Source organism: Stenella coeruleoalba (assembly GCF_951394435.1).
Source record: "Stenella coeruleoalba genome assembly, chromosome: 13".
In the NCBI taxonomy this organism is placed as follows: Eukaryota; Metazoa; Chordata; class Mammalia; order Artiodactyla; family Delphinidae; genus Stenella; species Stenella coeruleoalba.
In genome coordinates this window covers 57,232,678-57,257,872 of record NC_137159.1, presented here as the reverse complement: position 1 = coordinate 57,257,872, position 25,195 = coordinate 57,232,678, and the positions used below count along the sequence as shown (strand labels likewise).

General features: G+C 35.5%; 1 long non-coding RNA gene across 2 annotated transcripts in view; it reads left to right on the top strand.

The window, feature by feature from the left end:
- LOC307196130 overlaps positions 1-25,195 on the top strand; it is a 538,765-nt gene that overhangs the window by 423,102 nt on the left and 90,468 nt on the right. For both annotated transcript variants that reach the window (XR_013831048.1, XR_013831049.1), the window contains exon 7: positions 1,989-2,125. This is a non-coding gene — a long non-coding RNA (uncharacterized lncRNA). The remainder of the gene's footprint in view (positions 1-1,988; positions 2,126-25,195) is intronic.

The window sequence follows — 25,195 nt, the reverse complement described above, 5'->3', positions numbered from 1 at the left end:
ATATTGTCTTTGTTTTTAAAAGATTATTTTTTTATTTTTTTAAATGTATTTTATTATTTTTTAATTGGGGTATAGTTGTTTTACAATAGAATGTCATACAGAGTGAAGTAAGTCAGAAAGAGGAATAAAACTATTGTATATTAATGCATATATGTGGAATCTAGAAAAATGGTACAGATGAACTGGTTTGCAAGGCAGAAATAGAGACACAGATGTAGAGAACAAACGTATGGACGCCAAGAGGGGAAAGGGGGTGGGTGGGATGAGATTGGGATTGACATATATACACTAATATGTATAAAATAGATAACTAATGAGAACCTGCTGTGCAGCACCGGGAACTCTACTTCACTTTGCTTGTTACAGAATTCTAAGAGATTTTCTTCTTACATTTAAGTATGTTGTTCCACTGTCATTGGCCTTGCATTGTTTAAAAAAGAAGTCTGCTGTCATCGTTTTCTTTATTTCTCTGTATATATTATGTCTTCTCTGGTTGTTTTAAGATGTTCTGTTTATTATTAGTGTAAGCAACTTGATTTTGACGTGCTTTAGCAGAATTTTATTCATGTTTCTTGTACTTAATATTTGTTGATTTTCTTGGATCTGTGAATTCATAGTTTTCATTAAATTTGGAAGATTCTTAAGTGTTATTTTTTCAAATATTGTTTTCTGTTCTAAACTTCAGAGACTCCACTTACATGTTTATTTGGCCACTTGAAGTTGTCCCACAGCTCAGTGATGCTTTGTTTTATTATTATTATTTATCATAGTTGTTATTATTTAGTGTTTGTGTTTCATTTGGTATAATTTCTTCTGCTATGCCTTTAAATTTACTAATCATTTTTTCTATAGTGTCTAATTGTCTGTAAACTCCAATCAGTGTTTTTCATATTAAGTGTCAGATTTTTTTAGTATTTATATATTCAGTTTGGGTCTTTATTATATTTTACATCTGTCTCCTTTACTGGCTCATGCTGTTCTCTACCTTCTTAAACAAATACGTCCTTTTATTCTAAAATTATCATCTATCTCTTATTTGAATCTGTTTCTATTGACTGACTTATTTTTCAACATGGCTTGTATATTATTCTTTACATGCCTGATAATTCTTGTTTGGTTGCCAGGTATTGTTAGTTTTATTTTGTTAGATGCTGGATATTTTTGAATTCTTTAAAATTTCTTTGTATTGTTTCTGAAGTACAGTTAAGTTATGTAGAAATGGTCTTATCTTTTGGAGGCTCGCTTTTAACTTTTATTAGGCAGGGCCACAGCAACTTTTCATCTATGGTTAATTTTGACCTGCTGCTGAGGCAATACCATTCCTTTGATTTTTCTATTGTATTTTTGTAATGGATATATTTCCCAAAATTGATCATAAATTTTAAACATACAAAAAAATTACAAAAAGTTCACAGTGAATATTCATGTGTTTACTACCTATATTGTATGATTATCATTTACTATACCTCCATTATAACATATATTAAATTTACTCATCCCTCTCAGTCCACTTGCAATCTATTTTATCTCACATTAACCCAGCAACTCCTGCTTTTTTTTTTTTTTTTTTTTTTTTTTTGCAGTACGTGGGCCTCTCACTGTTGTGGCCTCTCCCATTGCAGAGCACAGGCTCCAGATGTACAGGCCCAGTGGCCATGGCTCACAGGCCCAGCCACTCCACGGCATGTGGGATCTTCCTGGACCGGGGCATGAACCCACATCCCCTGCATTGGCAGGTGGACTCTCAACCACTGCGCCACCAGGGAAGCCCCTACTTTTTTGATTAACTTTCATATAGTATTTTCCCATATTTTTGCCCTTTCTGTTATTTTTTCTTACTTCCTGATGTCCCAAGACTTTTTTTTACCATGTTATTTAGGTTTAGACAACTTTCTTTAGCCATTCTTTTGGGAGAGAGCTGATGGTGAAGAAGTTTTATTTTTTATTTTCAGTTGATAATATCTTGATTTTTCTCTTTATTCCTGAAGGGTGTTTTCTCTGGATATAGAATTTTGATTCAACAGTTCTCTTCCTTCAACACTTGAAAATTTTGATGCTACTTCCTTTTGGCCTCCATGGTTTATTATGAAAACTCTACTGACATTGGATTGTTTTTCCCTTACAGGTAAGATCTTATTTCTCACTTACTGCTTTTTTATCACTTATTTTTGTAAGTTTGACAGTGATGGATCATGATTTGCATTTTGTTTGTTTATCTTATTTGGGGCTTGCACAGCTTTTAAAAATCTGTGGGTTTAAGTATTTTGCCAAGTTTGAGAAAATTTCAGCCATTAATTTTTTGAATAGTTTTTCATCTCAATCCTCTTTCATCTCTCTTGGAATTCTGATGATGCAAATGCTGAATCTTTTGTTATGGTACCACAGGTCCCTGAGGTTCTGTTATTTTTTTCTCAGTTATTTTCCTCTCTGTTGCTCAGATTGAGTAATATCTATTGTCTTGTATTCAACTTTCCAGATTGTTTTCTCTGTTCCTTCCATTCTAATATTGAGCACAGGGTTTCTTTTTTGATGATGTATTTTTATTTCTAAAATTTCCATTTGGTCCTTCTTTGTGTACTTTACTTATTTTCTAAGAATTTCTATTTCTTTGCTAAGACTTTTTTTTTCATTTGTTTCAAGTGTGTTCATAATTGCTCATTGAACCAATTTTATAATGGCCATTTTAAAACCATTTTCCAAAATTTCTAACATCTGTATAACTTCTTTGATTACCTTTTCTCATTCAAATTTAGATTTTTCTAGTTCTTAGTATGAAAAGTGATTTTCAAATAAAACCTGGACATTTGGGGTATTGTTTTATGAGACTCTGGATCATAGTTAAATATTTTCTTTTGATGTCATTCTTCTGACACCACTCTAGTAAGGAAAGGGAGATGGCTTCTCATTTCTGTGAGACAGAAAAAGTAATGGAAATACAGGTTCCCTATGTGGACTCCATGGACACCTGGAATCCATACCCACATGGCTTATACTGACACTGTGAGGAGGTAGCCTCATTACATCTGGGTGATTGTAAAAGTTCTTAATCTCAGTAGACCTTCTTTTGTACCACTCTAACAAGGAGGGAGCAGGATGCCTCATTACTACCATGTAAGGTGAAAATCCAGGCTCCACATATGTTATCCATGGACACCACAGAAGAGAGGCCTTGTTTACCACCTGGTGGAGGACAAACACCCCAGCTCCTATCCAGCCTTCTCTCTACCCCAGTAGAATGTTGCAGCACCTTGATATTGCCTGATGTATGATCAGGCCACTCAAAATGGTGGTTCTCCTGCCCTTTGTACATCCCTCACTTAACCAGTCCCTGCTTCACTTGAACCCTTCCACATGACTGCTTAATCAGTAACTACCTACATGTTTCCCCCCTGCCCCAGGTGGTGACTGTTCTAATCCTTAGACCAGAACAGCTCCACCGTGCTGGGTTATCAAAGGGAAACATCTGTCTCCATGATGGTCGTTAACCCAAGGAGCTATGAGGGACATGCTCCTCTGCTGGTATCCCTGGTAATTGATGAGCCAACCTGATGTCAGTTGCACCCTCCCCACCCCCCAGCAGTGCAGATTACTGCCATGTTCAGCCTGCCATCTGCTGTACATGGTGGAATGTTGCTCCAGGACCTTTTGCTTCTGACTTGTAAGATTCCCTAACCAATAAATCATGGATGTCTCTGTCACTGTCTCTAGGCTCTTTCTTCAGTCTAACATTTAGGGCAGTTACAAGGCTTGCAGGCTTGCAGGGTGCAGCGCCACACCTAGCAAGGGTAAAAGTCTAAGCTCTCCACTCAGCCTTTGCTGCTGGGGGTGGGGATGGGGCCACAGTTTTTTTTGTGGTGTTTGGCTGGAGTGGAACAGTTATTATCTATCTTACTTGACTGCCCCTTTTCTAATCTTTTAGCTAGAGAGAACAGGCTTTTGTTGAGGCTTTGTTTTGTCTGTGCCCATTCGTATTTCCAGGTCTCTGGCTTCTTCAACCCTCAGCTCAAGGTCTATGAGGCAAAAAGGATATACAGGGAACCTACCACATGTCGTTCCTTAGATCCTGCGATCTCTAGCCAGTCTGCCTCCTCTCTCCACTTTTCAGAATCTTATGTTTGTTTAATATATAATGCCCAACATATTAATTTGTAGTTATTAGGAAAAATGGAGAAAAATATCAGCAATGTTTGTTTACACTATGTGGAGCCATGGGTGAGGCTTCCTGTGATAACTGATATGTATACGTATAGCTGATTCACTTTGTTATACAGCAGAAACTAACACACCATTGTAAAGCAATTATACTCCAATAAAGATGTTAAAAGAACAGAAACTATCCTTCGCCCTATCTGAGCTCCAAGGGTGGCTTCACCTGCTCCTATCAGGTGTTCTTTTCTCAGTCTCAAAAGCATCTGCTAATCAGAGCTCAGCTAAAGACTAAAGGGAGCCTTCTGCAGATCTCTAGAATCTCTCTTGGTACACTGCAATCTCACCTTCATACAGCTCCTTCCTCGGTAGTGCTCTTTCCTGTGTTTTGTAGCTGTTTTGACTCCTCTTCATTTTGAACTCTGTTGTCTCTCTGTTCTATGGCCAGCAAACTCCCACAAAACAGTAAATGGAGAAATTAAAGGGCTCATCTTGTTTGTTCTCCTTCTCTTGGGGATCACTGTCCTGTATTAATTTCTGTCCAATGTCTGAAAAATATCACAGTTCCATATAGTTTCCCAGGTTTTTTTTAAAGGTAGGAGCAAATAGGTTCCAGTTACTCCATGATCTCCAGAAGTGGAATTTATGTTCCTTGTTCTTTTAAAATTTTCCCTTTCAGTCTTGGCGTGAGTATTGCCTAAAACATAATACATTTACTACAAATTTTCCATTTAAACTTCCTGAAAATACACAGTTCCAGTGGAAAATATTAATTCTAAAATGATATAACTTGTCTTACATTTATGAGGGTAAATTGATATCCCTCTATTATTTTATAATGTTTCAAGTAAACAAACAAAGAACGACAGAACATTAATATAGACAGCAGAGAAGATAATTGAGATGATCTAACCTCATGTAGAGATGAACTGGTATTTTCTACTTTGGAGCCTCTCAATAGCATTCTAAAAACAACTTGGATCCTGTGATATTTCTAGGGTAACAGAATTCATTTTTACCTTATTACTATTTATTTAGTGAGAAAATAAAATCTTATATTGTATAGCTATATTATAAGAGATCTCAAACTGTTGAAAATTATTAAATGTAATAAAAGTTTTCTCCAAAGGAAATATTCTCCTTTGTTAAGAAAAAGTGAGGGCTTGCCTTTCTTTCTCTCTTTTATGTTATATTTTTACTAGCTACATAGTCCCACAGTGTTAATCCAAACATTTAATAGTTTACAAAATGCAAGATATGGTTATATGTACTCATTTGTTAAGTTTATGGAGGACTAGCAGTCATCAATGTGTACTTGTCTTTAAATAGCATTATAGATGCCATCTGCTCCAGTAAATTTCCCCCATTATTGAATTCACATTTATTTCATGTCATGGGTAATTAATGAGCACAAATGGAAATAATGGCTAATTGTGACATTGCTTTGAAATTTGGCATGAGAAAATGTCTTATTTTGATGAATTGCAGTCCTTTCCAAAATTATTGTGGATATACACATTTTCAAAGAGCCTATGGGGAATGTTGCTAAGGAAAAGATGTCTCTTCCCTATGTAGATGGAATATGTAAATAATTTACAATGATAATTTGATACTGCGAAATGATATACATGCTGGCTTAAAACTGGTTTGAAAAGATTCAATAGCAGGGTCTTTTAACTCAATGAACCCTTCACAGTTATCTTATTAAAATATAAAGAATGGATGATAAATGAAAGTAGGGGAAGGAGTTTTCCAGTCTAACAGGAAAAAGAGTAGAAAAGTTATACTCTGTATTACTAATTCATAGTTATGTCTACACTTATTGGCACTTGGTTTTCTAGTTATTGATCAAGATGATACTAATTGTGCCTGCTAAACTGTTTTTCCATTTTTGCAAAGAGTTCCTGTTTATCTATCCCAGCAATTTTCAAACCAGAATACTCTTTTGGTCATAATACATTAAGGATAAGGATAGCTAGTGTAAAACTTAATAAACAGAAACCTTAATTAAATTGAGTTGGGAGATCAGAAGGGGGAGCTCTCACAAACTGCAGTGATAGGAGAGCCCAATAATAAGAAGAAAGACTCCTCTTCTTTCTTGGAAAGGACTCAGCCAATGAAAAGCCATGGACTCCTTGTTCACTATAAGCCCTTTCAAGTTCCTTTTCCTCTCTATAAAAGTGTTCTCCTTCCCTTGCTCTGCAGGGACTTGCATGTGGCTCTGCACAGTTGCAGACCCCAAATTGCAATTCTCTGCTGATCTTGAATAAATCCATCATTTCTGGAGAAATATTTGGCAGTCTATTTGTTTTATGTCAACACTAGTAGCACATTCCTCTCCTCAAATTCTGAGTTGAAGTTCAACAGTATCCCTCTTCTAACCTTTAATTGAGAGCCTATATTATGCTAAGATTCATAGTCTCTGAGTAGAATATAATACATAGCTCATTGAGGAAGAGAATAATTTACCACCTCATTGAGGAAGAGTATAATTTTCATGTCCTTTCTGTGAATATTGTAGAAAAAAATTCCCCCCCTAGAACACCAGTTGAGAAATGCTGTGCTCAATCATTCTAGAAAGATAGGAAACACAACCTATAATACTATTTGTTGATCTTCATTCCAACATAAGCAGTGTTTGCCTTGGTTATACCATAAAGTTTGTATTCATGTTTTTTTAAATGACTACAACTTCCTCCGACCCAGGTATGCATGTCCCTTTCTATTCACACTACCATTTTCCCATCCAAAGATAGAGTCTATTTCTCCACCCTCCTAAACCTGAGCTCTCAGTGTCACTCATTTTGGCCAGTAGAATAATATGACATAAGTAATGATATATGAGTTCCAGAGCATAAATTTTAAAAGACCTTGTATCTTTGTCCATCACCTGCTTGAAACATGGTCCTGAAATTAATGTATAAAGGAAGCCAATATAGCTAAATACAGGATGAAAGGACTAGTGGTAAAATAACATGGCCAAAACCTGTAAGTGAGGTTATCTTGAACATTCCAAATCAGTTGACCCTCTGGCTGAATGCAACTGCATGAGCCCAACAGAAGAAAATAAATAATAAACATCACAAAAATTAAAATAGGGACCAAAAAATAATAGAATAATAATATCAATGAAACCAAGGGCTGGTTCTTTGAGAAGATAAACAAAATTGGTAAGACTTTAGCCAGGCTCACTAAGAAAAAAAGAGAGGACCCAAATAGACAAAATAAGAAATGAAAGAGGAGAAATCACAACTGATATCACAGAGATAAAATCATAAGAGAATACTATAAACAGTTATAAACTAACAAATTGGACAGCCAAGAAGAAATGGATAAATTTCTAGAAACACACAATCTTCTAAAACTTAATCAGGGAGAAATGAATAATCTGAACAGACTGGTCACTAGGAGTGAAACTGAATTCATAATAAAAAAACAAAACTAAAACTCCCTGAAAACAAAAGTCCAGGACCGTATGGCTTCACAGCAGAATTTTACCAAAGATGTAATGAAGAGATAATACTTATTCTTCTCCAACTATTCCAAAAATTTGAAGAGAATGGAACACTCCTAAATTCATTCTATAAGGCCACAGTTACCCTAATAGTAAAACCAGATAAAGATGCTACAAAGAAAAAAAAAAAATTATAGCCTAATATCTCTGATGAATGTAGATGCAAAAATTCTCAACAAAATATCAACAAACTAAATTCAGCAATATACAAAAAGGATCATACACCATGATCAAGTGGGATTTATTCCATGGTCACAAAAAATGATTCAATATCTGTAAATCAATGTGATACACCATGTTAACAAAGTGAAGGATAAAAATCTCATGATCATCTCAGTAGACACAGAAAAACCATTTGACAAAATGCAGCATCCATTTATGATAAAACTCTCATCAAAGTGGGTATAGAGGAAACATATCTCAACATAATATGGACCATTTATGAGAAGCCTACAGCTAACATCACACTTAATGGTGAAAAGATGAAAGATTTTCCTTGAAAATCAGGAACAAGACAAGGATGCCCACTCTCGCCATTTCTATTTAATAAAATACTGGAAGTTCTAGCCACAGCAATCAGACAAGTGAAAGAAAAGAATGGCACTGAAATTGGAAAGGAAGAGATAAAACTGTCACTATTTGCAGATGACATGATACTATATATAGAAAACCCTGAAGTGACCACCAAAAAAATACTATTAGAACTAATAAATGAATTCACTAAAGTTGCAGAATACAAAATTAATATACAAAAATCTGTTGCTTTTCTATATACTAATAATTAGTAATAACTATCAGAAAGAGAAAGCCAGAAAAAAATCCCATGTACATCAAAAAAAAAAATACCTAGAAATAAACTTAACCAAGGAGATGACAGACATATACTCTGAAAACTAGGAGACACCGAGGAAGGAAACTGACGTATACAAATAAATGGAAAGATATTCTGTGTTAAAATGGAACACATACTATTGTTAAAATGTCTGTACTACTCAAAGCAACCTACAAATTTAATGCAATCTCTATCAAAATAACCATGACATTTTTCACAGAACCAGAATAAATAATCCTAAAATTTATATGGAACCACAAAAGACTTCAAATATCCAAAGAAATCTTGAGGAAAAAAAAGCTGTAGGTGTCAAGTTCCCTGACTTCAGACTGTACTACAAAGCTATAGTAATCGAAACAGTATGGCACCAGCACAAAAACAGACACACAGATCAGTGGAACAGAATAGAGAGTCCAGACATGGTCAAATATGCTCAAATAATCTTCAACAAAAGAGGAAAATGTATACCATGGAGAAAAGATAGTTTTTTAAATTTTTTCAATAAATGGTGTTGGGAAAACTGGACAGCTTAATGTAGATGAATGAAATTAGAACACTTTCTCACAACATATACAAAAATAAACTCAAAATGGATTAAAGACCTATATGTAAGACCAGAACCCATAAAACTCCTAGAAGAAAATACAAGCAGTACACTCTTTGACATAAGTCTTAGAAATATTTTTTGATCTGTCTCCTTAGGCAAGATCAACAAAACCAAAAATAAAGAAATCTAAGTAAATGTAAAAGCTTTTGCACAGAAAAGGAAACCACTGACAAAAAGAAAATACAACCTAGTGAATGGTAGGAAATGTTTGCAAATGATATATCTGATAAGGGGTTATCATACAACTCGATATTTTAAAATAACCAAATTAAGAACAGGCAGAAGACCTGAATAGATATATTTCCAAAGAAGACATACAGATGACCAATTAGCACATGAAAAGATATTCAAATCACTGATCATCAGGAAAATGCAAATCAAAACCACAATGAGATAACACCTCACACCTGTCAGAATGGCTACCATCAAAAAGACAACAAATAATAAATGTTGATGAGGATGTGAAGAAAATGGAACCCTAGTACACTGTTGGTGAAAATGTAAGTTGGTGCAGCCACTATGAAAAGCAGTATGGAGGTTCTTCAAAAAACTAAAAATAGAACTACCATATGATCCAGCAATTCCACTCTTGGATATATACCCAAAGAAAGCCAAAACACTAAGCTGAAAAGATATATGCACCCCAATGTTCATAGCAGCATTATTTAATAGCCAAGATGTGAAAGCAACCTAAGTGTCCAACAACAGATAAATGGTTAAAGAAGATGTAGTATATAGATATATGATGGAATATTACTTAGCCATAAAAAAGAATAAAACTTTTCCATTTGCAAGAACATGGATGGACCTGGAGGATATCATGCTCAGTGAACTAAGTCAGGCAGAGAAAGACAAATACTGTATGCTTTCCCTTATATGTGGAAATTAAAAAATAAAACAAACAAATGAATATAACAAAAGACAGACTCATAGATACAGAGAACAAACTAATGGTTATCAGTGTGGATAGGGTTGGGGTGAGAGAAAATACAGGGGAAGGGGCTTAAGAGCTACAAACTACTGGTATAAAATTAATAACATATAAAGATGTAATGTATAGCCCAGGGAATATAGCCAATAGTTTATAACTTAAAATGAAGTATAACCTATAAAAATATTAAATCACTATGCTGTACACCTAAAACTAATATAACTTTGTAAATCAACTATACTTCAATAAAAAAGTGAACATATTCTAAAAATCTCATCATATAGTGCTGGGAGAGAATAAAGAGGAAATTGGACATCTTGCTTGAGAAATTACAAGTGTTTTGGTGAAGCAGTTGGTTTCTTTTCAAATAGTAATAGAAAAATATATTTTGGATACTGAAAATAGGAAAAAGGAAAACTAAAAGCGACACAGACTGATGACGATTCTTATTTGTCTCCATTACCACTCTTGGAAAGCCACCACGTAGCCATATATTGTTACCAATAGCCTTAGTTCTAACTTACTGATAGATAATCTTCATAGAATGGACTAAAGGAAGAATTTGGAGCTTAGTTTCTTCTATGAAAAACATATGTCCTAAAATGCCTTAATGAGGCTAGGGTTTTTTTGTTTTGGAGTTTTTTGTTTTGTTTGTTTTCTTTTGTGCTCGGATATGGAGAATTGTTCTGACATGAAGGAAATGAATAAAGTATGACTGTCATATCCAAAACAAAAAAAACAAACAGAAAACCAAAAACCAAATTCAAGGCAAATATATTGTCTTTCCAAGAGCAAACAAAAGAACAAATGGAGGGACATCAGAAAGGATTCTCTTCTTAGAGTTCAATCCTAAGGAAAACCTGGGCTTATTTGCAGAAGCAGAAAAAAATGGGAAGCCCCATGTTGGGAACTGAATGGGGCAACGGAGGAGAGCGCAGTCCCCCCTAAGAGAGTCCACAAAGCTCTTAGGTGCTGTGGAGTTGGTTGTCATTCAGATGAGCACTTTGTTTTTTAATTTGTGACTCTATTCTGGGATATAGGGCATCCAATAGCTCAAGAATTGATATTTATTGCTAAGTGAAGATGTGCCTTGTATTTGTTATTTTGTCTTCTACTGTGACAAAGGAAGAATTGCTCACCTTTTATGGGGGCATTATTTGTTAAAAGCCCTTGAGTCTCATTAGAACTTACCATAGGAACTGAGCTATAGGAATTAATGGCCCTCCAAATGGTCAAAAATTTCATCCCTTTACTAACACAGAGTAATATAAAGCAATGACAAATTCCAGTGGAGTGAAGACCATATTGTACAGACTACTAAGTTTTGTTGGCATGCTGAAATGTTATGGATTACTGTAGTAATAGAAGCCAAGGTGACATATGGTACATCACATATTTTAAAATGTTACACATTTTAATTTGGGGCAAAAGTTCATGCAGTGTCTGTTTCTTCATTCTTTTTTTTCCCCTTGAAAACAGACCCTCTCTCAGTAGCTGAAGAATGCCAATTTAAAGATGTCAATAATATTGTATATTACATTAATTAGCATTCTTTATAAAATATCTCAATTTAACAGAGCTGGAGTGTACATTAAAGAGATAAAATAATAGAAGGCTGTGAGTATGATTGTTATGTGAATATAAATACTACCCAAACACACACATAAAAATGAACATACATGTGGATATGCCAATGTATTACATGTGTGTTCCAAGTTATAAAACAGTGGCTATTATGTCAGTTATCTCTGGATGTATAAAAAACCATGATGAAACTTAATGATTTTTAAAAAGTTATTAGTTCTTAAGATTGTATGGGTCAGCTGGATTGTTTATTTTGTCTGTGCCAGCTTCTCTGATATTTATGGTTGAGAGAAGTTTCAGCTGAGGTTGGGTGGCTTAGAATGGTCTCACACATCTGTTGTTGGCAGCGTGGTTAATCTAGAGAGTCGCAGCTCTTTTCTGGCTCTTTTCTGCTCCAAATGATCTCTTATCCTCCAGTATGTTGTCCTTCTTCACATGGTAGTCTCTGAACCAAAAGAGCAACAAGAAAGGATAAACTCCAGTTCTAATGAACATTTGAAGCTTCTGCTTATATCTCATTTGTCAGTGTGCTGTTATCAGAGCAAATCACATGGCCAAGGCTTGAGTCAAGAGCTGGACAAAGAGATTCCACCTTTTGATGGTGGGAAAATTGCCAAATATTGTGATGATTATTGCAATATACCGCAGCTGTGGACGTTGAGTGCCCATTCATTTTTCTGTAGATTCATAACCCTGCTCTCCTTGCATATGAATACAGACATATCATGAAAAGAACATGTTTTTGTGTGTTTCCATTTTGGAAAGGGATTATGCCTTATTCATTGTTGTTGTCTTGGCACAAGATCCAATGTTTGGAACTTGATTGTTACTTCACGGGCACTTGTTGAATAATTAAATATGTAAACAGATGAAGATATATAAGAACATAAATTAACTGCTTTATCTAACTATAACAAAATTATGGTAGAGTATTAAAAAAATGTGACATGTCTCAGATACTTGATGTCAAGTTTATAGCATTTACCTTACCTTCAAAAGTACCAAATAAGTTTATGGTAGTCTATCTCAGGAAACAGCAAACATGTGGCTGGCTGCCTGTTTTTGTGAAGAAGGTTTTATTGGAACACAGACACACCTATTCATGTATGTACTCTCTATGACTGCTTTTGTGCTACAATGGTAGATTTGAGTAGTTGGTGGCAGAGACTGTATGCCAGCAAAGTAAAAAATATTCAATATCTGACCTATGTATTATTAAATGATTCCCCCCCAGATGGAGTCAAGACCAGACAAATAAGTGACAGGTAGTATGCTAGCAGTTTTCCATTCTACAAAAGACATCCTCTGGATATGTACCCTGAAATTGGATTACTGGATCATGTAGTACTTCTATTTTTAATTTCTTGAGGAGCCTCCATACTACTTTCCGTAGTAGCTGTCCAGTTTACTTTCCCACCAACAAGGGTTCCCTTTTCTCCACCCTTTTGCCAGCTTTTGTTATCTCTTGTCTTTTTGATGGTAGACATCCTAACAGTATGATGTGATATCTCACTGGTGTTGGGTATATGTACAAATGAAATGAAACCATTATCTTGAAGATATATCTGTATACTCACATGTATAATGGTGGTGGCCATGAGGTGGGGGAAAAAGGCAGAGGCTGGTAACTTATAACTTTCAGTTATAAAGTGAATAGGTCTGAGGATCTAATGTTTAACATTGTGACTATAGTTGGTCGATAATACTGTATTATATAATTGAAATTTCCTGAGAGTAGAACTTAAGTGTTTCTCACACACACATTCAGAAAAAGTAAATATGTGAGATGATGGATGTGTTAATTAAATTCAGGGGGAACCCTTTTACAATGTGTGTGTATATCAAATCATCACCATGTACACTTTAAATATCTTACAATTTTGTCATCTAGGCCTCCATAAAACTGGGGGAAAAAAGACATCCTCTTTAATTGAGTGGGGATTTCTAAAAGAAATACAGATGAAGTGATAGGAATAGAAGAGGATTACCTGTAAAAGCAGATCAAGTCTTTCAATCAATAGAGTTAGAGGTATTACATCCTAACAACAAACCAAAACACTATGATCCATAGTGTTTACAGAGGTATTGAGTGTCCAACTCTCAGTGTTGGCAAATGTGTTTCCACAACCTTTCCTAAGTCTCTTGTCATTTTAAGTGAGGAGGGGAGGATGTCTGTTAGGATTTATTGTCTTTTCAATATGTGTGAGGATTGATCCTCCTATGAGTAATTTTTAGTGAATTTTAGTAATTTTCAATAGAAGCCCCCTACGTCAATCTGACCACATCATTTGAAAAAATGAAAACTTAATTCTCCTCAAAAGAGATGGAAGAAAAAAAAAAAAAAAAAAAGAGATGGAAGGAAAAAGAGAAAAGAGATAGGTTAAACAGAAAACCAGGAAAAAATAGGGATAAACAGATAGATAATCAGAGTGTCAAAATGGCATTAAATAATCCATGCAACCTTATAGTATTCCTGTGTTAATTTTATAGCTACTTAGAAGTAAGTGTAGGATAGTTGAAGACACATGAAAGTGAGATGCTTATAAAGGTCGAATTTTCTGTTGAGTATAATTGTTTCATTAAAATTGATGAAATGGGGTGACTTCCCTGGTGGTCCAGTGACGAAGACTCCACGGTCCCAATGCAGGAGGCCCAGGTTTGATCCCTGTTCAGGGGACTAGATCCCGCATGCCGCAACTAAGAGTCCACATGCCGCAACTAAAGATCCTGCACGCCACAATGAAGATTCCGCGTGCTGCAACTAAGACCTGATGCAACCAAATAAATAAAATTGATGAAATGGAAAAATTAATTGAGTTAATTGTAGGTTTGAATAATACATTATTAGATAACACACATCAGCCATGGCATACAGAGTTGTTAATTGGAAGCTATGGATTTTTATATGGATATATAGCAGGCAAACTTACCTTTCTCTAGTTTGATTATTGTGATGTTTTTAATAATATATATCCATTGGGTCAAGCAAGGTAAAAGAATAAAAGGATCCAATACTTTGTAAATGTAAAATAGGCATGTTATTTGTTTTATTCCATTTTTATTATTATGATTCCACTAGCAAATTTTAAAGTGTCATTTAATTAATGTTTATTAGGTTCCAGGCATAAATGTTTAATGTTGTAAGTGCATTAATGTATTAAACTACAGAACAACTATAAAAAGAATGATACTATTCCTGTTTTATGGATAAGAAATAGAAGCATAGAGAGATAAATGACCCACCCTCGCTCACACAGCTATTAGAAGGAAATTAGTCCAGCTCTTTTTGAGTCCAGTTCACTCCATGTATATTTAACATCTTTTATTTAAAAGAATATTATTTACTTTGTCCTAAAGCCATTCCTTAGATATAGAAAGATTAGTCCTATAACAGTAGGCATAAGCATTATCTTATTTCTCAACTGTTCTTTCTATTTGTTTTATGTTTCCCCAACCAGCTGACAAGCTCAGTATCTTTCGATTCCTTATTTCCTTTGTTCCCATGAGTCCCCTAATACTAGGTGCCACTAGCTTTGGACATATAATTCGTGTTCAAATAATAATTTTTAATTAATTGGAAAAAGTAGATATTGTTATATGGAGTTCAAAGGCATTAAATTGGTTTCCTTGTATCCACATTGTTAGTATCCAAAGTAGTATTACAGTCCATATCCTAAACCCTATTTGTCTTTCTGCTAGGCAAAGTTAAAAGGGATATTTCAGCTAGTATATCCCACTACAATTTTACTTAGCAAAACATTTACTTTACATTTGGCACCATTCCCTTCTTATTGCATTTTTGACTCTATTCTCTTCTTCAGTGAGAATCATATTAATATAACATAGATTTTATATTCATATTATTTCCAGGTAAATGTTAATTATGACCTCATATGCTGCTCTAAATTCATCCATAATTTTCACCTCTAACACATCTATCCATCTTTGCTGGATTTACCTTGACTATCACCCCTTGTACCCAGCATCATTGACCTAACCATACCTACCACCCTAATTCATTTCTCTCAATCTTAGTCATTCTCCCACTCCTGCAGTCAATTTACAGCATAAGATTTACTTAATTTCTCCCTTAATTCTATTCATTCTTTTTTCTTTATTATGTTCTGCAGCAGTGATTTCCACCAATCTGTCTTCCAGCCCATTTATTCGTTCTTCTGCCTCACTTATTCTGCTATGCTATTGATTCCTTCTAGTGTGTTTTTCATTTTGGTTATTGTATTGTTCATTTCTGTTTGTTTGTTCTTTAAATCTTCTAGCTCTTTTTTAAACATTTCTTGTATCTTCTCAGTCTGTGCCTCCATTCTTTTTCCAAGATCTTGGATCACCTTTACTATCATTACTCTGAAATTTTTTCCAGGCAGATTACCTATCTTCACTTCACTTAGTTGTTCTTCTGGGGTATTATCTTGTTCCTTTGTCTGGAACATATTTCTCTGCCATTTCATTTTGTCTAACTTTCTGTGTTTGTGGTCTTCATTCCTCAGGCTGCAGGATTGTAGTTCCTCTTGATTCTGGTGTCTGCCCCCTGGTGGGTGAAGTTTGTCCAGGGGCTTGTGCAGGCTTGCTGGTGGGATGGACACGATTTTTTTTTTGGCCGTGCTGTGCAGCTTGTGGGATCTTAGTTCTCCTACAAGAGATTGAACCCTGGCCCTCAGCAGTGAGAGCATGGAGTCCTAACCCCTGGACTGCCACTGGTGGGTGGCAGGTCTTGTTCCTCTGTTGGCAGGACCATGTCAGTGGGGTATGTTTAGAGATGGCTGTGGGCTCAAGACAACTTTAGGCAGCCTGTCTGCTGATGAGTGGGGTTGTGTTCCCACCCTGTTGGTTGTTTGGCCTGAAGCATCCCAGCACTGGAGGCTGCTGTTGGGTGGGGCCAGGTCTTGGTGCCAAAATGTCAACCTCTGGGAGAGCTCACGCCAATGAATATTCCCTGGGGCCTCTATCACCAGTGTCCTTGCCCCCCCCGTGAGCCACAGATGACCCCTGCCTACGCAGGAGACCTCCAAGACCCACAGGTGGGTCTGGCCCAGGCTCCTATGGAGTCTCTGCTTTGCCCTGGGTTCCAGTGCATGTGAAACCTTGTGTGTGCCCTCCAAGATTGGAGTTTCTGTTTACCGAAGTCCTGTGGAGCTCCTGTACTCAAGCCCCACTGTCCTTCAAAGCCAAAAGCTCTGGAGGCCCCTCCCCACAACGCCAAACACCTAGGCTGGGGAGCCTGATGTGGGGCTCAGAAGTCTCACTCCTCTGGGCGAATCTCTGTGATATAATTATTTTCCAGTTTGTGTGTCAAACACCCTGTGTGTATGGAATTTGATTATATTGTGAAAGGGCCCCTCCTACCATCTTGCTGTGGCTTCTTCATCTTTGGATGTAGAATATATTTTTTGGTAAGTTCCAGTCTTTTTTGTTGATGGTTGTCCAGCAGTTAGTTGTGCCTTTGGTTTCCCTTAATTCTAGAATCAAAAAAATCTCAAATTAAAAAAATAAATTACTTCAAAATCTCATTAGATTTGCTATCATATATGAAATCTGATTTCTCTGTTTTCTCATCATTTTCCTTTTTTAAAATCCAGATATATGAAAGCTTGATTTTGTGATTTTTGTGGCTGTTGTTTCTGTATTCACTGTTAGGAGTTTCTATTTTCCCAGCAGGTTGCTCAGTGAATACTCAGAGTGTGTCATACATGCAGAATATCCTGCCACTTTTGCAACCTGACGGGATTGAGACTTCTTACACCACTTCTTCAGCTTTGCTAGAGAGTGAGGTTGTTTATTATGTCCTGATAACAAAACGTCCCACATTTACTGTTGCTAACAGCTCCTCTGTGAATGGAGCAAAGTGAGGGGGATGAAATGGAAATTCTTATAAAATCAAGCCATTTTCCCAATCTAAAAACAAATTGCACTGGTTTAATGGGCCTTATGAGAGCCAAAAGAAATACTAGAGTACTGCATTTGTTTGCCTGAAGTATAGAACCACTTTAAATTTTAAATAGATAGCGTACCCTGAAGATCTTCTGTGTATGATACAAATCATGTAACTTATAGAACATCCGTTAAGATGGAAAGTTTGTTCTAGTTTTGCTATCTTTTACAAGTTAGCATGTGAAGCTAGGACCACTACCAAGGTCAACAGATGAATTAGAATGTTCTCTGAAGCTCTTACCTCAAAATAGTTAAACTTAAGGGGAGTAGTTTGATGTCTCAGGGTCAAGACAATGGAAGGAGGTTGATAAAACAGTGTTAGAGCTCTCTGCTCCAAAGAAGTCTTTCTTAATATGTGTTATAATAAATGGTGCAGATAATAATATAAAGCTGTAATTATCAAAGATTCAGATGATATAAAGTTTCAGGATATGTTACACTTGGTCGCTCTAGATAGCTTACTTATGTTGCATATCTCTATGTACACCTATCAGGTTGACATCTGATCCTATGCCGTCTGCCACTTTAGCAAATGACATATTAGCACTACTCAGTTGATTCTATACTTAAATCATACTCATTAATGTCTTGTGTTAATGCTCAACTAAAAAGCTGCCTTAAAGTTATTTTCATATGTGTCAGGGGCGTAATACGCTTTATTAAATTACATTATCAAGCATAAACTTTAGCTACTATTTCAGGGAAATTGATAAAATAGAAAATAGGTTAGAATCAATCTAATTAATCTGATATTCTAGGATGATTCCAACTATAAAGTAAAAAGTCTATTTTAAAGAACTTATTAGGTATTGGAGCAGAAGCTAAAAGAACTACAGTCCTGCAGCCTGTGGAACAAAAACCAATTCACAGAAAGATAGACAAGATGAAAAGGCAGAGGGCTATGTACCAGATGGAGGAACAAGATAAAACCCCAGAAAAACAACTAAATGAAGTGGACATAGGCAACCTTCCAGAAAAAGAATTCAGAATAATGATAGTGAAGATGATCCAGGACCTCGGAAAAAGAATGGAGGCAAAGATCGAGAAGATGCAAGAAATGTTTAACAAAGACCTAGAAGAATTAAAGAACAAACAAACAGAGATGAACAATACAATAACTGAAATGAAAAATACATTAGAAGGAATCAATAGCAGAATAACTGAGGCAGAAAAACAGGTAAGTGACCTGGAAGACAGAAAGGTGGAATTCACTACTGCAGAACAGAATAAATAAAAAAGAATGGAAAGAAGTGAAGACAGCCTAAGAGACCTCTAGGACAACATTAAACACAACAACATTCGCATTATGGGGGTCTCAGAAGGAGAAGAGAGAGAGAAAGGACCCAAGAAAATATTTGAAGAGATTATAGTCAAAAACTTCCCTAACATGGGAAAGGAAATAGCCACCCAAGTCCAGGAAGCACAGAGAGTCCCATACAGGATAAACCCAAGGAGAAACATGCCAAGACATAGTAATCAAATTGGCAAAAATTAAAGACAAAAGAAAATTATTGAAAGCAGCAAGGGCAAAACAACAAATAACATAGAAGGGAACTCCCATAAGGTTAACAGCTGATTTCTCAGCAGAAACTCTACAAGCAGAAGGGAATGGCATGACATATTTAAAGTGATGAAAGGGAAGAACCTACAATCAAGATTACTCTACCCAGCAAGGGTCTCATTCAGATTCGATGGAGAAATCAAAAGCTTTACAGACAAGCAAAAGCTAAAAGAATTCAGCACCACCAAACCAGCTCTACAACAAATGCTAAAGGAACTTCTCTAAGTGGGAAACACAAGGGAAGAAAAGGACCTACAAAAACAAACCCAAAACAATTAAGAAAATGGTCATAGGAACATACATATTGATAATTACCTTAAACGTGAGTGGATTAAAAGCTCCAACCAAAAGACACAGGCTGGCTGAATGGATACAAAAACAAGACCCATATATATGCTGTCTACAAGAGACCCACTTCAGACCTAGGGACACATACAGACTGAAAGTCAGGGGATGGAAAAACATATTCCATGAAAATGGAAATCAAAAGAAAGCTGGAGTAGCAATACTCATATCAGATAAAATAGACTTTAAAATAAAGAATTGTGTTTTCCTGGTGGCACAGTGGTTGAGAGTCCACCTGCTGATGCAGGGGACACGGGTTTGTTCCCCAGTCTGGGAAGATCCCACATGCTGCAGAGTGGCTAGGCCCGTGAGCCATGGCTGCTGAGCCTGTGTGTCTGGAGCCTGTGCTCCTCAATGGAGAGGCCACAACAGTGAGAGGCCCGTGTATTGCAAAAAATAAAATAAAATAAAATAAAATAAAAATAAAGAATGGTTCAAGAGACAAGGAGGGACATTACATAATGATCAGGGCATCAATCCAAGAAGAAGATATAACAATTATAAATACATATGCACCCAACATAGGAGCACCCCAATACATAAGGCAACTGCTAACAGCTATAAAAGAAGAAATCGACAGTAACACAATAATAGTGGGGAACTTTAACACCTCAATTACACCAATGGACAGATCACCCAAACAGAAAATTAACAAGGAAACACAAGCTTTAAATGACACAATAGACCAGATAGATTTAATTGATATTTATAGGACATTCCATCCAAAAACAGCAGATTACACTTTCTTCTCAAGTGCGCATGAAACATCCTCCAGGATAGATCACATCTTGGGTCACAAATCAAGCCTCATTAAATTTAAGAAAATTGAAATCACATCAAGCATCTTTTCTGACCACAGCACTATGAGATTATAAATCAATTATGGGAAAAAAATGTAAAAAACACAAACTCATGGAGGATAAACAATACGTTACTAAATGACCAAGAGATCACTGAAGAAATCAGAGAGGAAATCAAAAACTACCTAGAGACAAATGACATTGAAAACACAATGATCCAAAACCCATGGTATGCAGCAAAACAGTTCTAAGAGGGAAGTTTATAGCAATATAAGCCTACCTCAAGAAACAAGAAAAATCTCAAATAAACAATCTAACCTTACACCTAAAGGAGCTAGAGAAAGAAGAACAAACAAAACCCAAAGTTAGTGTTAGGAAAGAAATCATAAAGATCAGAGCAGAAATAAATGAAATAGAAACAAAGAAAACAATTGGAAAGATCAATAAAACTAAAAGCTGGTTCTTTGAGAAGATAAACAAAATTGATAAACCGTTAACCAGACTCATCAAGAATAAGAGGAAGAGGACTCAAATCATTAAAATTAGAAATGAAAAAGGAGAAGTTACAATAGACACCGCAGAAATACAGAGCATCCTAAGAGGCTACTACAAGCAACTGTATGCCAATAAAATGGACACTGGAAGAAATGGACAAATTCTTAGAAGGTATAGCCTTCCAAGACTGAACCAGGAAGGAATAGAAAATATGAACAGACCAATCACAAGCAATGAAATTGAAACTGTGATTAAAAATCTTCCAGCAAACAAAAGTCCAGGATCAGATGGCTTCACAGGTGAATTCTATCAACAATTTAGAGAAGAGTTAACACCCATCCTTCTCAAACTCTTCCCAAAAAATTGCAGAGGAAGGAACACTCCCAAACTCATTCTATGAAGCCACCATCACCCTGATACCAAAACCACAGAAAGATACTACAAAAAAAGAAAATTACAGACCAATATCACTCATGAATATAGATGCAGAAATCGTCAATAAAATACTAGTAAACAGAATCCAACAACACATTAAAAGGATCACACACTGTGATCAAGTGGAATTTATCCCAGGGATGAAAGGATTCTTCAATATACGGAAATCAATCAATGTGTAAACCATATTAACAAATTGAAGGAAAAACAATGTGATTATCTCAGTAGATGCAGAAAAAGCTTTTGACAAAATTCAACGCCCATTTATGATAAAAACTCTCCAGAAAGTGGGCATAGAGGGAACCTACCTCAACATCATAAAGGCCATGTATGACAAACCCACAGAAAATAAATAAATAAATAAATAACTTATTAGGTATTGTGTTTTACCCCTGTGTCGTTTAATACAAGGGTGCAAATAATTTGAGGATTAGTGACACTACCTATGGCTGTGTGTTGGTTCATTCCCTTGAAGTATTCCTAAAGGTTCATGGAACTGAATTTTTCTAGTGCTCCAGCACATGTTAGTATTTTTCTCTTGCACAAATAAAGTTAGCCAAACATTAAAGAAATTATTCTTGCTCAAGCATCTCATGTCTAGCTAAAAATAAAGATACATCCTCTATGCTAACAGCATTTATTAAACTGAATTAGGTATAATGAGGTAATTCAGCAATGACCTTGACAATATTCATAAAAAATAAAGCAACTAGAATTTCAGAGAGTTACTATGTACCAGATAATATACTAGATGTTATGTAAAACTTAGTTCTAATCCTCACAACCTCCCCTTGCCCCCCAGCTTAGAAGTATTATCCTCATTAGTTACTTTGTAGCTAAGGACTAAAGAATAAAGTAGTGGATTGACTTGACCAAAGTTATGCAGCTAACTTATGTAGCTGCTATATTCAAACCCAATGTTTCTGTCATCAAATCCCACCTCCTTACCACTATAAACATTCACTGAAAATCTGCCATAAGCAAGAGAGTTGTAGGTGCTTCTAGAAATCATATATGCCCTCAAATATTTATAAAGTAGGAGAAATAATAGGGAAAAAAACCCAAAATGCTATATTCCAGAAGAGAATATGATACTGTTCAAATATAATCAAATGAATCTGATATTGAAAGGAAACAAAAGGTGTTGTCCTTATTCTTGGAAGAACTCTTGGGAAAGCATGGCTCCAGGACTGCTCTCCATAGGCCATGAATATGGCAAAGAGTGGATGTAGACTCATATTCTGTTGCTGCAAAAAGTGTATTCAATATGCATTACTTCAGAGGTCACCTTCCTCGGTCTCTCAACATTTGTGATTGCTCACTGAGTATCTGTTAATCATCAAAAATATCTCACCAAAAAAAGTCATAGGTGATGTTCAAGTAGCTCAGTAGGAAGCCACACACTGAGTAACAATGAATACATGGAAATGATCTGACCAATAATAAGTAATCCTCCAGAAAAGTTTTACTTTTATATGGCTTTTTTTTCCTGCTTATTCTTGATCTCTAAGAAGAACCCAACAAGTTGATGCTGTTAAGCTGAGGAATTGGGTTTCAGGACTTCTCCCATTGCAAAAACTTATCTGTTTTTGTTAGTTTTCTAAACTTGGATTTTGTGTAAGAGTTTAGGTTGAAACAAAATGTGAACTACAAACTTAGATTACTTTTCCAGGGTGTAAGTGTCCAGAGACTTTTCCATTTGGGGTTTTTCAAAGTTCTCCTCAACTAATAATCACTAGAAGTAGATGACAATGATTAGTTCACAATGATTGCTTTCCAAGGTCTCAGTGAATCAACAAAGGAATGTCTGACAACAATTTTCTGTCCCTTAGGGCTTCTATTGGCATCATCCCGAGCTACCTGCTGGGTGTGATCTGTCATCACTATACATTGCTTTTTGTTGGACCCATTTCCAGAAGTCTGTTTCTTATAAATTCCCTTCGAGACAGGCACTCCTTCAAACTAAAGCATATCATATTTGGTGATTTTTCTAAAAGTCTCAGGAAACTAAGGCAAAGCTCATTCTGACATCAAGGTACATGCACTGTTAATTGAATTTCTGTCCCAACAGAGCAGGCTTCTTATTGATATAAATTAGAATCACAAGAATTCAAAGCCTGTGACAACCCCCAAATGATTTTTTATTCTTTAATAAATTAAGCTTTTGATAGAGACATATTCTGTACGAAAGGGGAAAAATCATTCTATTTTCTATCAATATTGTTATATAATGCATTTAAAATATAGTGCATTATATATGTAGAAATAAAAGGTAGATTTCTGAAAATAACTTGATGAATAGCCTTTTTTGTTTGTTTGTACATACACCAGCAAAATAATATAAAAGAATTACTTTTCCCTCTCAAGAGGAAAAAAAAAAAAATGTCTTGGGTCTGGTTTTTCCCATAGGATAAAATATTTGAAGAATTTCTTGAAAACCTGGGTTTGTGAAAAATACACTGTTCAAAACGGGTAGGGAAATAAACACTGGTTCTATCAGACCAAAAAGGGAGTAGTAAGATGGGAAAGGAATTTATATCACCAGGCTCAACCTGGTGGAGTTTACAGAAGTCCACAAATTGGTACGAGCAGTTCGATCTTCTGAAGTTAGACGCAACATCTCTGAAGCTACTTTCTAGTACCCTAATATTATAAGACAGGTCTTGATCTCTAGTGAATGATATTCCACCCTAGTCAGCAAAGAAGCTCAGAAATCATCAGCACTTTCATCAGGTGACACTATATCATCTGAGTGGATATGGTTCCTCTTAGGAAAGACTATTTAGTTCTTTCTGGGTTTGTTGAAAGCTAGATCCTCAGGCTTCAAAAGTCCCTTTTTCATCCACCTAGTAGCATCCTTCTTGCTCTCCACTGGCACGTAATAACTGGGGTCCTATGGATCTAATTGATGTGTTATGGATGAGAGCTTTTTACTTCAACACTGTATTCAGGCCAAAAAAAATGAGTGGTAAGTGACAAGAAAAATGTGAAAGTCTTTATTCCATTGGTTCTTTTCCCATCCTCATGTGCCCTTTAACAGCTGTATCACAGTTACTCTTATGCATGATTTCAAAAAGAATACACTCCTATTTAAAGAAATACCTCTAAAGAATATAAAGGAGTGCTTAATAAAACTTCTATTATTAGTTATACATTTAAAGATCTATGTTTATGAAGATTAGAACCAAAGATGTTAAGTAAATAAATCATATTTCATATAAACTTTAGTTTCGTTAGGAGGATTTCTTTTCCTTGGCATAAATGAACAATAAAATATGATTTAGAGAAGTGGAATTTTTAGTTTGATGTAGGAAATCATTCAAAATATTAAATTGATATTAATGATTAAGGAAAAATGAGTGCTGTATAGCTATTATTACAATTCTTGCATTCCTGTGGCTGAAATAATTTAATTATTTGTCAAAAATGTATAGTATTGCATAATTGTATTTTAAAGTATGAATCAGTTCTGTATCTTCATTGTGATTGTGGTTACATGAATCTACACGTGTGATATAATTTCATAATACACATACACACACAAATGCATGTGAAACTGGTGGAATCTGAACAAGCTCTGTGCATTGTTGTGCCAAAGTCATTTTCTAGGTTTCAATATTGTTCTTTAGTTATGCAAGTTGATATCATTGGAAAAGTGGGTAGAGCGTACAAAGGACCTGCTTGTAAATTTTGACTGACTTCTATTGAATATATAATTATTTCAAAATAAAGAGTAAAAAAGAAAAAAAATAGGAGAAAAGAATAATGTTAAGAAAGTGAAAAAGTAAGCCACAGACTGGATAAAAATATGTATAATATATATTTCTGACAAAAAGACTTGCATCCAGAATATATATAAAGAATGAAACAATAAAAAAGGCAGCTCTCTTTGTTTAAAAAGAGTGCTTAAAGTCTTGAAGAGAATCCTTACAAAAAATGGTATTTGAGAGAACTGTTACCACATAAATAGATGATCAAAATCATTAGTCACTTAGGGTA